A 12,913-nucleotide genomic window follows, 5' to 3' on the forward strand; every position below is an offset into this window, starting at 1 on the left:
CTTTCTTGTGATATCCTGATTCACAGCACTCACACAGGTTCACGGGCACCGTTCTAGCAAGTTCCAACATGCCGTGGAAGTCGCACTCATTCCCTAGTCTGAGCTGCACAGAGAAAAACACTACGCTTCTCCTTCCATCCAGGACCTCCTACCTGAAGTCACCCTGCCTCCAGGAGAAAGACGGCTTGCGTTCCTATTGCAACTAAAGCACAGTATTTCCTGTAGCACTGCAGGCTTTTGAAGAGTCACGGGCCCAGAGTCCTAGCTCGGTCATTCCTTGGTGAGGCCGTTCACTACATGCAGAACACGCTGCCTCGAAAAGTTGATTCAGGGAAGCAACCAGTGTGTACTCTGTGTCTCATTTGACTTGTTAAAAACCACAGAGATGTATGCTGCCTGTGCCCATGGAAATGGGGGCATGATGGTACTAGCTTTGCTTTCCATTTGGAAAGCTCCATTCTTGCTGCCGTGAAGCTCCCTGAAATTCTCTGCTATTGTCAGCCCACTGGCCACTATAGGCATGGGTGTGGGAAGAAAATGAGTTTTCTTTGGCTACACACGGAGCTTCATTGACCGGGGTGGGGCTCACCTTGCCATGCTCTAGAGCTAAAGGGAATCTCAACGTGAGTCCTTGCCTCGAGGTAAGGCCCTGAGTAGCCCTGCAGAAAGGGAGGCATGCAGCTCTTTCCATGAGCGCTTAGTGGAGGTTCCGCTTTATGTTAAAGGAAGTACCCTTTTCAGGACTCCTAGGCCCCTGTGGGCCTGCTGAGCAGCATTGATTCCCATATGTCCCTCGGAGGCCCTCTGTGTCTGCCGAGTCTCGGGCAACACACTGTACGTTACTTCAGGAGAGCTATATTTCCAGAGCAGTCGAACAGCATCAGAACCACATTTCTAGGCAGTCCAACATGCCCTGGAAGTTTTCGACATTGCCCTCGTCTGAGCTGCCCTGAGAAAACACTCTTCTTAGAATTTATCGAGGACCTCTTTCCTGAAGTCACTCTATTCAAGGAGAAATACAGCATCCTAACATGCTGTGTCGCTCACAGTGCAAGCAACGTGAGAACTTGCCTCGAGGTAAGGCCCTGAAATGCTATGCAGAAGCGGAGGCGTGTAGCAGTTTCCATGAGGCCGTAGTCGCTGCTCTGCAGCATTTTAACGCCAGTACGCTTTTCAGGACAGCTAGGTGCCTCGCCTGGAAACCCTGTTCCCTGCAAGAACACCGAGTACCCTCAGGCTCCCGTGGCCCTTCTAAGCAATATCCAGGCCCGTAGCTTTCCGACTCACAGTGTGTATGCCGAGTGTAGGGCAACTCAGTACACTCTAATTGGGACATCTTGATTTAGCCAGCACCTGCACAGTTTTATGAGCACCGTTCTAGCAAGTTCCAACATGCCGTGGAATTCGCAATCTTTCCCTAGTCTGAGCTGCACAGAGAAAAACACTAGGCTTCTCCTTCCATCCAGGACCTCCTACCTGAAGTCACCCTGCCTCCAGGAAAAAGACGGCTTGTGTTCCTTTTGCAACTAAAGCACAGTTTTTCCTGAAGCACTGCAGACTTTTGAAGAGGCACGGGCCCAGAGGCCTAGCTTGGGCTTTCCTTGGTGAGGCCGTTCACTAGATGCAGAACACCCTGCCTCGAGAAGTGGATTAAGGGAAGAAAACAGTGTGTACTCTGTGTCTCATTTGAATTGTTAAAAACCACAGAGATGTATGCTGCCTGTGCCCATGGAAATGGGGACATGATGGTACTAGCATTGCTTTCCATTTGGAAAGCTCCATTCTTGCTGCCGTGAAGCTCCCTGAAATTCTCTGCTGTTGACAGCCCTCTGGCCACTGTAGGCATGGGTGTGGGAAGAAAATGAGTTTTCTCTGGCTACACACGGAGCTTCTTTGGCCGGGGTGGGGCTCACCTTGCCATGCTCTAGAGCTAAATGGAATCTCAACGTGAGTCCTTGCCTCGAGGTAAGGCCCTGAGTAGTCCTGCAGAAAGGGAGGCATGCAGCTCTTTCCATTAACTCTAAGTCGCTGTTCTGCTTTACTTTAAAGGAAGTACCCTTTTCAGGACTCCTAGGCCTCTCAGGTGAGCATCATTTTTGTTCCAAGATCCCTGAGTACCTCCACACCCTTGTAGGACTGCTGAGCAACAACGAGGCCAATTGGTCCCTCGGAGGTCCTCTGTGTCTGCTGAGTCATGGGCAACACACTGAACTCTTTCTTGTGATATCTTGATTCACAGCACTCACACAGGTTCACGAGCACCGTTCCAGCAAGTTGCTACATGCCGTGGAAGTCGCACTCATTCCCTAGTCTGAGCTGCACAGAGATAAACACTAGGCTTCTCCTTCCATCCAGGACCTCCTACCTGAAGTCACCCTGCCTCAGGAGATAGACGGCTTGCGTTCCTATTACAACTAATGCACAGTATTCCTGTAGCACTGCAGGCTTTTGAAGAGGCACGGGCCCAGAGTCCTAGCTAGGGCGTTCCTTGGTGAGGCCATACACTAGATGCAGAAGACCCTGCCTCAAGAAGTTGATTCAGGGAAGCAACCAGTGTGGACTCTGTGTCTCTTTTGATTTGTTTAAAACCACAGAGATGTATGCTGCCTGTGCCAACGGTAATGGGGGCATGATGGTACTAGCTTTGCTTTCCATTTGGAAAGCTCCATTCTTGCTGCCGTGAACTTCCCTTAAATTCTCTACTGTTGACAGGCCCCTGGCCACTCTAGCATTGGTGTGGGAAGAAAATGAGTTTTCTCTGGCTACACACGGAGCTTCTTTGGCCGGGGTGGGGCTCACCTTGCCATGCTCTAGAGCTAAATGGAATCTCAACGTGAGTCCTTGCCTCGAGGTAAGGCCCTGAGTAGCCCTGCAGAAAGGGAGGCATGCAGGTCTTTCCATTAGCTCTAAGTCGCTGTTCCACTTTACTTTAAAGGAAGTACCCTTTTCAGGACTCCTAGGCCTCTCGGGTGAGCATCATTTTTGTTCCAAGATCCCTGAGTACCTCCACACCCCTGTAGGCCTGCAGAGCAACAACGAGGCCCATTGGTCCCTCGGAGGTCCTCTGTGTCTGCTGAGTCATGGGCAACACACTGCACTCTTTCTTTTGATATCTTGATTCACAGCACTCACACAGGTTCACGGGCACCGTTCTAGCAAGTTCCAACATGCCGTGGAAGTCGCACTCATTCCCTAGTCTGAGCTGCACAGAGATAAACACTAGGCTTCTCCTTCCATCCAGGACCTCCTACTTGAAGTCACCCTGCCTCAGCAGACAGACGGCTTGCGTTCCTATTGCAACTGAAGCACAGTTTTTCCTGTAGCACTGCAGGTTTGGAAGAGGCAAGGGCCCAGACGCCTAGCTAAGGCTTTCCTTGGTGAGGCCGTTCACTAGATGCAGAACACGCTGCCTCGAAAAGTTGATTCAGGGAAGCAACCAGTGTGCACTCTGTGTCTCATTTGACTTGTTAAAAACCACAGAGATGTATGCTGCCTGTGCCCATGGAAATGGGGCCATGATGGTACTAGCCTTGCTTTCTATTTGGAAAGCTCCATTCTTGCTGCCGTGAAGCTCCCTGAAATTCTCTGCTGTTGACAGCCCTCTGGCCACTGTAGGCATGGGTGTGGGAAGAAAATAGGTTTTCTCTGGCTACACACAGAGCTTCATTGGCCGGGGTGGGGCTCACCTTGCCATGCTCTAGAGCTAAAGGGAATCTCAACGTGAGTCCTTGCCTCGAGGTAAGGCCCTGAGTAGCCCTGCAGAAAGGGAGGCATGCAGGTCTTTCCATGAGCTCTAAGTCGCAGATCTGCTTTACTTTAAAGGAAGTACCCTTTTCAGGACTCCTAGGCCTCTCAGGTGAGCATCATTTTTGTTCCAAGATCCCTGAGTACCTCCACACCCCTGTAGGCCTGCAGAGCAACAACGAGGCCCATTGGTCCCTCGGAGGTCCTCTGTGTCTGCTGAGTCATGGGCAACACACTGCATTCTTTCTTGTGATACCTTGATTAACAGCACTCGCACAGGTTCACGAGCACCGTTCTAGCAGGTTCCAACATGCCGTGGAAGTCGCACTCATTCCCTAGTCTGAGCTGCACAGAGAAAAACACTAGGCTTCTCCTTCCATCTAAGACCTCCTACCTGAAGTCACCCTGCCATCAGGAGAAACACTGCTTGCGTTCTTTTTGCAACTAAAGCAGAGTTTTTTCCTGTAGCACTGCAGGCTTTTGAAGAGGCACGGGCCCAGAGGCCTAGCTAGGGCGTTCCTTGGTGAGGCCGTTCACTAGATGCAGAACACCCTGCCTCGAGAAGTTGATTCAGGGAAGCAACCAGTGTGGACTCTGTGTCTCTTTTGACTTGTTAGAAACCACAGAGATGTATGCTGCCTGTGCCAATGGTAATGGGGGCATGATGGTTCTAGCCTTGCTTTCCATTTGGAAAGCTACATTCCTGCTGCCGTGAAGCTCCCTGAAATTCTCTGCTGTTGACAGCCCTCTGGCCAGTGTAGGCACGGGTGTGGGAAGAAAATGAGTTTTCTTTGGCTACACACGGAGCTTCATTGGCCGGAGTGGGACTCACCTTGCCATGCTCTAGAGCTAAAGGGAATCTCAACGTGAGTCCTTGCCTCGAGGTAAGGCCCTGAGTAGCCCTGCAGAAAGGGAGGCATGCAGGTCTTTCCATTAGCTCTAAATCACTGTTCTGCTTTACTTTAAAGGAAGTACCCTTTTCAGGACTCCTAGGCTTCTCGGGTGAGCATCATTTTTGTTCCAAGATCCCTGAGTACCTCCACACCCCTGTAGGACTGCTGAGCAACAACGAGGCCCATTGGTCCCTCGGAGGTCCTCTGTGTCTGCTGAGTCATGGGCAACACACTGCACTCTTTCTTGTGATATCTTGATTCACAGCACTCACACAGGTTCACGGGCACCGTTCTAGCAAGTTCCAACATGCCGTGGAAGTCGCACTCATTCCCTAGTCTGAGCTGCACAGAGATAAACACTAGGCTTCTCCTTCCATCCAGGACCTCCTACTTGAAGTCACCCTGCCTCAGGAGACAGACGGCTTGCGTTCCTATTGCAACTGAAGCACAGTTTTTCCTGTAGCACTGCAGGTTTGGAAGAGGCAAGGGCCCAGACGCCTACCTAAGGCTTTCCTTGGTGAGGCCGTTCACTAGATGCAGAACACGCTGCCTCGAAAAGTTGATTCAGGGAAGCAACCAGTGTGCACTCTGTGTCTCATTTGACTTGTTAAAAACCACAGAGATGTATGCTGCCTGTGCCCATGGAAATGGGGCCATGATGGTACTAGCCTTGCTTTCTATTTGGAAAGCTCAATTCTTGCTGCCGTGAAGCTCCCTGAAATTCTCTGCTGTTGACAGCCCTCTGGCCACTGTAGGCATGGGTGTGGGAAGAAAATAGGTTTTCTCTGGCTACACACAGAGCTTCATTGGCCGGGGTGGGGCTCACCTTGCCATGCTCTAGAGCTAAAGGGAATCTCAACGTGAGTCCTTGCCTCGAGGTAAGGCCCTGAGTAGCCCTGCAGAAAGGGAGGCATGCAGGTCTTTCCATGAGCTCTAAGTCGCAGATCTGCTTTACTTTAAAGGAAGTACCCTTTTCAGGACTCCTAGGCCTCTCAGGTGAGCATCATTTTTGTTCCAAGATCCCTGAGTACCTCCACACCCCTGTAGGCCTGCAGAGCAACAACGAGGCCCATTGGTCCCTCGGAGGTCCTCTGTGTCTGCTGAGTCATGGGCAACACACTGCATTCTTTCTTGTGATACCTTGATTCACAGCACTCGCACAGGTTCACGAGCACCGTTCTAGCAGGTTCCAACATGCCGTGGAAGTCGCACTCATTCCCTAGTCTGAGCTGCACAGAGAAAAACACTAGGCTTCTCCTTCCATCTAAGACCTCCTACCTGAAGTCACCCTGCCATCAGGAGAAACACTGCTTGCGTTCTTTTTGCAACTAAAGCAGAGTTTTTCCTGTAGCACTGCAGGCTTTTGAAGAGGCACGGGCCCAGAGGCCTAGCTAGGGCGTTCCTTGGTGAGGCCGTTCACTAGATGCAGAACACCCTGCCTCGAGAAGTTGATTCAGGGAAGCAACCAGTGTGGACTCTGTGTCTCTTTTGACTTGTTAGAAACCACAGAGATGTATGCTGCCTGTGCCAATGGTAATGGGGGCATGATGGTTCTAGCCTTGCTTTCCATTTGGAAAGCTCCATTCTTGCTGCCGTGAAGCTCCCTGAAATTCTCTGCTGTTGACAGGCCTCTGGCCACTGTAGGCATGGGTGTGGGAAGAAATTGAGTTTTCTCTGGCTACACACGGAGCTTCATTGGCCGGGGTGGTGCTCACCTTGCCATGCTCTAGAGCTAAAGGGAATCTCAACGTGAGTCCTTGCCTCGAGGTAAGGCCCTGAGTAGCCCTGCAGAAAGGGAGGCATGCAGCTCTTTCCATGAGCTCTTAGTGGAGGTTCCGCTTTATGTTAAAGGAAGTACCCTTTTCAGGACTCCTAGGCCCCTGTGGGCCTGCTGAGCAGCATTGATTCCCATACGTCCCTCGGAGGCCCTCTGTGTCTGCCGAGTCTCGGGCAACACACTGTACGTTACTTCAGGAGAGCTATATTTCCAGAGCAGTCGAACAGCATCAGAACCACATTTCTAGGCAGTCCAACATGCCCTGGAAGTTTTCGACATTGCCCTCGTCTGAGCTGCCCTGAGAAAACACTCTTCTTAGAATTTATCGAGGACCTCTTTCCTGAAGTCACTCTATTCAAGGAGAAATACAGCATCCTAACATGCTGTGTCGCTCACAGTGCAAGCAACGTGAGAACTTGCCTCGAGGTAAGGCCCTGAAATGCTATGCAGAAGCGGAGGCGTGTAGCAGTTTCCATGAGGCCGTAGTCGCTGCTCTGCAGCATTTTAACGCCAGTACGCTTTTCAGGACAGCTAGGTGCCTCGCCTGGAAACCCTGTTCCCTGCAAGAACACCGAGTACCCTCAGGCTCCCGTGGCCCTTCTAAGCAATATCCAGGCCCGTAGCTTTCCGACTCACAGTGTGTATGCCGAGTGTAGGGCAACTCAGTACACTCTAATTGGGACATCTTGATTTAGCCAGCACCTGCACAGTTTTATGAGCACCGTTCTAGCAAGTTCCAACATGCCGTGGAATTCGCAATCTTTCCCTAGTCTGAGCTGCACAGAGAAAAACACTAGGCTTCTCCTTCCATCCAGGACCTCCTACCTGAAGTCACCCTGCCTCCAGGAAAAAGACGGCTTGTGTTCCTTTTGCAACTAAAGCACAGTTTTTCCTGAAGCACTGCAGACTTTTGAAGAGGCACGGGCCCAGAGGCCTAGCTTGGGCTTTCCTTGGTGAGGCCGTTCACTAGATGCAGAACACCCTGCCTCGAGAAGTGGATTAAGGGAAGAAAACAGTGTGTACTCTGTGTCTCATTTGAATTGTTAAAAACCACAGAGATGTATGCTGCCTGTGCCCATGGAAATGGGGACATGATGGTACTAGCATTGCTTTCCATTTGGAAAGCTCCATTCTTGCTGCCGTGAAGCTCCCTGAAATTCTCTGCTGTTGACAGCCCTCTGGCCACTGTAGGCATGGGTGTGGGAAGAAAATGAGTTTTCTCTGGCTACACACGGAGCTTCTTTGGCCGGGGTGGGGCTCACCTTGCCATGCTCTAGAGCTAAATGGAATCTCAACGTGAGTCCTTGCCTCGAGGTAAGGCCCTGAGTAGTCCTGCAGAAAGGGAGGCATGCAGCTCTTTCCATTAACTCTAAGTCGCTGTTCTGCTTTACTTTAAAGGAAGTACCCTTTTCAGGACTCCTAGGCCTCTCAGGTGAGCATCATTTTTGTTCCAAGATCCCTGAGTACCTCCACACCCTTGTAGGACTGCTGAGCAACAACGAGGCCAATTGGTCCCTCGGAGGTCCTCTGTGTCTGCTGAGTCATGGGCAACACACTGAACTCTTTCTTGTGATATCTTGATTCACAGCACTCACACAGGTTCACGAGCACCGTTCCAGCAAGTTGCTACATGCCGTGGAAGTCGCACTCATTCCCTAGTCTGAGCTGCACAGAGATAAACACTAGGCTTCTCCTTCCATCCAGGACCTCCTACCTGAAGTCACCCTGCCTCAGGAGATAGACGGCTTGCGTTCCTATTACAACTAATGCACAGTATTCCTGTAGCACTGCAGGCTTTTGAAGAGGCACGGGCCCAGAGTCCTAGCTAGGGCGTTCCTTGGTGAGGCCATACACTAGATGCAGAAGACCCTGCCTCAAGAAGTTGATTCAGGGAAGCAACCAGTGTGGACTCTGTGTCTCTTTTGATTTGTTAAAAACCACAGAGATGTATGCTGCCTGTGCCAACGGTAATGGGGGCATGATGGTACTAGCTTTGCTTTCCATTTGGAAAGCTCCATTCTTGCTGCCGTGAACTTCCCTTAAATTCTCTACTGTTGACAGGCCCCTGGCCACTCTAGCATTGGTGTGGGAAGAAAATGAGTTTTCTCTGGCTACACACGGAGCTTCTTTGGCCGGGGTGGGGCTCACCTTGCCATGCTCTAGAGCTAAATGGAATCTCAACGTGAGTCCTTGCCTCGAGGTAAGGCCCTGAGTAGCCCTGCAGAAAGGGAGGCATGCAGGTCTTTCCATTAGCTCTAAGTCGCTGTTCCACTTTACTTTAAAGGAAGTACCCTTTTCAGGACTCCTAGGCCTCTCGGGTGAGCATCATTTTTGTTCCAAGATCCCTGAGTACCTCCACACCCCTGTAGGCCTGCAGAGCAACAACGAGGCCCATTGGTCCCTCGGAGGTCCTCTGTGTCTGCTGAGTCATGGGCAACACACTGCACTCTTTCTTTTGATATCTTGATTCACAGCACTCACACAGGTTCACGGGCACCGTTCTAGCAAGTTCCAACATGCCGTGGAAGTCGCACTCATTCCCTAGTCTGAGCTGCACAGAGATAAACACTAGGCTTCTCCTTCCATCCAGGACCTCCTACTTGAAGTCACCCTGCCTCAGCAGACAGACGGCTTGCGTTCCTATTGCAACTGAAGCACAGTTTTTCCTGTAGCACTGCAGGTTTGGAAGAGGCAAGGGCCCAGACGCCTAGCTAAGGCTTTCCTTGGTGAGGCCGTTCACTAGATGCAGAACACGCTGCCTCGAAAAGTTGATTCAGGGAAGCAACCAGTGTGCACTCTGTGTCTCATTTGACTTGTTAAAAACCACAGAGATGTATGCTGCCTGTGCCCATGGAAATGGGGCCATGATGGTACTAGCCTTGCTTTCTATTTGGAAAGCTCCATTCTTGCTGCCGTGAAGCTCCCTGAAATTCTCTGCTGTTGACAGCCCTCTGGCCACTGTAGGCATGGGTGTGGGAAGAAAATAGGTTTTCTCTGGCTACACACAGAGCTTCATTGGCCGGGGTGGGGCTCACCTTGCCATGCTCTAGAGCTAAAGGGAATCTCAACGTGAGTCCTTGCCTCGAGGTAAGGCCCTGAGTAGCCCTGCAGAAAGGGAGGCATGCAGGTCTTTCCATGAGCTCTAAGTCGCAGATCTGCTTTACTTTAAAGGAAGTACCCTTTTCAGGACTCCTAGGCCTCTCAGGTGAGCATCATTTTTGTTCCAAGATCCCTGAGTACCTCCACACCCCTGTAGGCCTGCAGAGCAACAACGAGGCCCATTGGTCCCTCGGAGGTCCTCTGTGTCTGCTGAGTCATGGGCAACACACTGCATTCTTTCTTGTGATACCTTGATTAACAGCACTCGCACAGGTTCACGAGCACCGTTCTAGCAGGTTCCAACATGCCGTGGAAGTCGCACTCATTCCCTAGTCTGAGCTGCACAGAGAAAAACACTAGGCTTCTCCTTCCATCTAAGACCTCCTACCTGAAGTCACCCTGCCATCAGGAGAAACACTGCTTGCGTTCTTTTTGCAACTAAAGCAGAGTTTTTTCCTGTAGCACTGCAGGCTTTTGAAGAGGCACGGGCCCAGAGGCCTAGCTAGGGCGTTCCTTGGTGAGGCCGTTCACTAGATGCAGAACACCCTGCCTCGAGAAGTTGATTCAGGGAAGCAACCAGTGTGGACTCTGTGTCTCTTTTGACTTGTTAGAAACCACAGAGATGTATGCTGCCTGTGCCAATGGTAATGGGGGCATGATGGTTCTAGCCTTGCTTTCCATTTGGAAAGCTACATTCCTGCTGCCGTGAAGCTCCCTGAAATTCTCTGCTGTTGACAGCCCTCTGGCCAGTGTAGGCACGGGTGTGGGAAGAAAATGAGTTTTCTTTGGCTACACACGGAGCTTCATTGGCCGGAGTGGGACTCACCTTGCCATGCTCTAGAGCTAAAGGGAATCTCAACGTGAGTCCTTGCCTCGAGGTAAGGCCCTGAGTAGCCCTGCAGAAAGGGAGGCATGCAGGTCTTTCCATTAGCTCTAAATCACTGTTCTGCTTTACTTTAAAGGAAGTACCCTTTTCAGGACTCCTAGGCTTCTCGGGTGAGCATCATTTTTGTTCCAAGATCCCTGAGTACCTCCACACCCCTGTAGGACTGCTGAGCAACAACGAGGCCCATTGGTCCCTCGGAGGTCCTCTGTGTCTGCTGAGTCATGGGCAACACACTGCACTCTTTCTTGTGATATCTTGATTCACAGCACTCACACAGGTTCACGGGCACCGTTCTAGCAAGTTCCAACATGCCGTGGAAGTCGCACTCATTCCCTAGTCTGAGCTGCACAGAGATAAACACTAGGCTTCTCCTTCCATCCAGGACCTCCTACTTGAAGTCACCCTGCCTCAGGAGACAGACGGCTTGCGTTCCTATTGCAACTGAAGCACAGTTTTTCCTGTAGCACTGCAGGTTTGGAAGAGGCAAGGGCCCAGACGCCTACCTAAGGCTTTCCTTGGTGAGGCCGTTCACTAGATGCAGAACACGCTGCCTCGAAAAGTTGATTCAGGGAAGCAACCAGTGTGCACTCTGTGTCTCATTTGACTTGTTAAAAACCACAGAGATGTATGCTGCCTGTGCCCATGGAAATGGGGCCATGATGGTACTAGCCTTGCTTTCTATTTGGAAAGCTCAATTCTTGCTGCCGTGAAGCTCCCTGAAATTCTCTGCTGTTGACAGCCCTCTGGCCACTGTAGGCATGGGTGTGGGAAGAAAATAGGTTTTCTCTGGCTACACACAGAGCTTCATTGGCCGGGGTGGGGCTCACCTTGCCATGCTCTAGAGCTAAAGGGAATCTCAACGTGAGTCCTTGCCTCGAGGTAAGGCCCTGAGTAGCCCTGCAGAAAGGGAGGCATGCAGGTCTTTCCATGAGCTCTAAGTCGCAGATCTGCTTTACTTTAAAGGAAGTACCCTTTTCAGGACTCCTAGGCCTCTCAGGTGAGCATCATTTTTGTTCCAAGATCCCTGAGTACCTCCACACCCCTGTAGGCCTGCAGAGCAACAACGAGGCCCATTGGTCCCTCGGAGGTCCTCTGTGTCTGCTGAGTCATGGGCAACACACTGCATTCTTTCTTGTGATACCTTGATTCACAGCACTCGCACAGGTTCACGAGCACCGTTCTAGCAGGTTCCAACATGCCGTGGAAGTCGCACTCATTCCCTAGTCTGAGCTGCACAGAGAAAAACACTAGGCTTCTCCTTCCATCTAAGACCTCCTACCTGAAGTCACCCTGCCATCAGGAGAAACACTGCTTGCGTTCTTTTTGCAACTAAAGCAGAGTTTTTCCTGTAGCACTGCAGGCTTTTGAAGAGGCACGGGCCCAGAGGCCTAGCTAGGGCGTTCCTTGGTGAGGCCGTTCACTAGATGCAGAACACCCTGCCTCGAGAAGTTGATTCAGGGAAGCAACCAGTGTGGACTCTGTGTCTCTTTTGACTTGTTAGAAACCACAGAGATGTATGCTGCCTGTGCCAATGGTAATGGGGGCATGATGGTTCTAGCCTTGCTTTCCATTTGGAAAGCTATATTCTTGCTGCCGTGAAGCTCCCTGAAATTCTCTGCTGTTGACAGCCCTCTGGCCAGTGTAGACACGGGTGTGGGAAGAAAATGAGTTTTCTTTGGCTACACACGGAGCTTCATTGGCCGGAGTGGGACTCACCTTGCCATGCTCTAGAGCTAAAGGGAATCTCAACGTGAGTCCTTGCCTCGAGGTAAGGCCCTGAGTAGCCCTGCAGAAAGGGAGGCATGCAGGTCTTTCCATTAGCTCTAAATCACTGTTCTGCTTTACTTTAAAGGAAGTACCCTTTTCAGGACTCCTAGGCTTCTCGGGTGAGCATCATTTTTGTTCCAAGATCCCTGAGTATCTCCACACCCCTGTAGGACTGCTGAGCAACAACGAGGCCCATTGGTCCCTCGGAGGTCCTCTGTGTCTGCTGAGTCATGGGCAACACACTGCACTCTTTCTTGTGATATCTTGATTCACAGCACTCACACAGGTTCACGAGCACCGTTCCAGCAAGTTCCAACATGCCGTGGAAGTCGCACTCATTCCCTAGTCTGAGCTGCACAGAGATAAACACTAGGCTTCTCCTTCCATCAAGGACCTCCTACTAGAAGTCACCCTGCCTCAGGAGATAGACGGCTTGCGTTCCTATTGCAACTAAAGCACAGTTTTTCCTGTAGCACTGCAGGTTTGGAAGAGGCAAGGGCCCAGACGCCTAGCTAAAGCTTTCCTTGGTGAGGCCGTTCACTAGATGCAGAACACGCTGCCTCGAAAAGTTGATTCAGGGAAGCAACCAGTGTGTACTCTGTGTCTCATTTGACTTGTTAAAAACCACAGAGATGTATGCTGCCTGTGCCCATGGAAATGGGGGCATGATGGTACTAGCTTTGCTTTCCATTTGGAAAGCTCCATTCTTGCTGCCGTGAAGCTCCCTGAAATTCTCTGCTATTGTCA

The sequence above is a fragment of the Balaenoptera ricei genome, chromosome 16, assembly GCF_028023285.1.
Source record: "Balaenoptera ricei isolate mBalRic1 chromosome 16, mBalRic1.hap2, whole genome shotgun sequence".
NCBI lineage: Eukaryota > Metazoa > Chordata > Mammalia > Artiodactyla > Balaenopteridae > Balaenoptera > Balaenoptera ricei.